Here is a 2,500-nt window from a genome sequence, read left to right as displayed (position 1 = left end):
TATATTGCGGGGGTTGCAGTTAGGCAACACTACACTAATTTAACGCGTCGTATGACAATTACAGAGCAGGTTAAGGCCCAACGTGTGTTGGGTTAAGGCCCAACGTGTGTTGGGTTAAGGCCCAACGTGTGTTGGGTTAAGGCCCAACGTGTGTTGGGTTAAGGCCCAACGTGTGTTGGGTTAAGGCCCAACGTGTGTTGGGTTAAGGCCCAACGTGTGTTGGGTTAAGGCCCAACGTGTGTTGGGTTAAGGCCCAACGTGTGTTGGGTTAAGGCCCAACGTGTGTTGGGTTAAGGCCCAACGTGTGTTGGGTTAAGGCCCAACGTGTGTTGGGTTAAGGCCCAACGTGTGTTGGGTTAAGGCCCAACGTGTGTTGGGTTAAGGCCCAACGTGTGTTGGGTTAAGGCCCAACGTGTGTTGGGTTAAGGCCCAACGTGTGTTGGGTTAAGGCCCAACGTGTGTTGGGTTAAGGCCCAACGTGTGTTGGGTTAAGGCCCAACGTGTGTTGGGTTAAGGCCCAACGTGTGTTGGGTTAAGGCCCAACATAGGTTGGGTTAAGGCCCAACATAGGTTGGGTTAAGGCCCAACATAGGTTGGGTTAAGGCGCAACATAGGTTGGGTTAAGGCGCAACATAGGTTGGGTTAAGGCGCAACATAGGTTGGGTTAAGGCGCAACATAGGTTGGGTTAAGGCGCAACATAGGTTGGGTTAAGGCGCAACATAGGTTGGGTTAAGGCGCAACATAGGTTGGGTTAAGGCCCAACATAGGTTGGGTTAAGGCGCAACATAGGTTGGGTTAAGGCGCAACATAGGTTGGGTTAAGGCGCAACATAGGTTGGGTTAAGGCGCAACATAGGTTGGGTTAAGGCGCAACATAGGTTGGGTTAAGGCGCAACATAGGTTGGGTTAAGGCGCAACATAGGTTAGGTTAAGGCGCAACATAGGTTAGGTTAAGGCGCAACATAGGTTAGGTTAAGGCGCAACATAGGTTAGGTTAAGGCGCAACATAGGTTAGGTTAAGGCGCAACATAGGTTAGGTTAAGGCGCAACATAGGTTAGGTTAAGGCGCAACATAGGTTAGGTTAAGGCGCAACATAGGTTAGGTTAAGGCGCAACATAGGTTAGGTTAAGGCGCAACATAGGTTAGGTTAAGGCGCAACATAGGTTAGGTTAAGGCGCAACATAGGTTAGGTTAAGGCGCAACATAGGTTAGGTTAAGGCGCAACATAGGTTAGGTTAAGGCGCAACATAGGTTAGGTTAAGGCGCAACATAGGTTAGGTTAAGGCGCAACATAGGTTAGGTTAAGGCGCAACATAGGTTAGGTTAAGGCGCAACATAGGTTAGGTTAAGGCGCAACATAGGTTAGGTTAAGGCGCAACATAGGTTAGGTTAAGGCGCAACATAGGTTAGGTTAAGGCGCAACATAGGTTAGGTTAAGGCGCAACATAGGTTAGGTTAAGGCGCAACATAGGTTAGGTTAAGGCGCAACATAGGTTAGGTTGAGGCACAATATAGGTTAGGTTGAGGTACCGTATAGGTTAGGTTAAGGTACAGTATAGTTTAGGTTAAGGTACAGTATAGTTTAGGTTAAGGTACAGTATAGTTTAGGTTAAGGTACAGTATAGTTTAGGTTAAGGTACAGTATAGTTTAGGTTAAGGTACAGTATAGTTTAGGTTAAGGTACAGTATAGTTTAGGTTAAGGTACACATTGTTGTATGGAAAGGTGTAATGGGGGGGGGGGGGGGCGGCCGGTCGGTTTGTTGATTGTGATTATAGTAAGTGGATGCCTGCGGCATCATCTGATTTGCCACGTCAGGATGCACCTTTGGCTCATGACAGGCGGCGCTCCGATTCCATGCTTGTGGCAGACCTGTGTCTTTCATTCCTGCCATTGTTTGTGTGCTGTGAGAGGAGGCAGTATTGTGATGTTGGGTGCACCCCTGTGTAGGACATGTGTGGGTGTTGGTGGCTTAGCTGAGCAATGGTGGTTGTCGGGGGGGTGGGATATTCCGTTTTCTGAGTGGACCTCCCAGTCTGGTTATGACAGTGTGGATTGTCTCATGTGGCGGAGAGGATGCACTGGGTGTTGTTCCATGCTGGTGCTTACATATTGTCTGTGTGCGTGTTACAGGCGGAGAGTAGTGCGTGATAAGAGTGTGTGGCTGCCGTGTGGTTGTGATTGTGAGCAGAGTCTTTCAGCATGTATACGGACAGTTGTATATATTATCTGTATTCTGATGGGTCTATGTATTACTAATCAGCGCCGTGTATACGTTTAATCCGGTTCCAGTCGAAACTGTTGTATCTCTGTACATTAGTGACACGGCGAGCGCGCTATGTAGCTACTCGTCTCGGCAGCTTCCACCGGTGTATGGCAAATGATTATAAGCAATGAGTCGAGTCGTCAATACCGATAGTGTGACGTCACATGTCTGGGGTGGGGGACGCTGCGCCCTTCCGGTGGGTCATGGCCTAGAAAGACGCTCCCCACGCAGGGG

The sequence above is a fragment of the Schistocerca serialis genome, unplaced genomic scaffold (genome assembly GCF_023864345.2).
Source record: "Schistocerca serialis cubense isolate TAMUIC-IGC-003099 unplaced genomic scaffold, iqSchSeri2.2 HiC_scaffold_960, whole genome shotgun sequence".
NCBI classification, from domain to species: domain Eukaryota; kingdom Metazoa; phylum Arthropoda; class Insecta; order Orthoptera; family Acrididae; genus Schistocerca; species Schistocerca serialis.
This window is presented reverse-complemented; position numbering follows the sequence as displayed.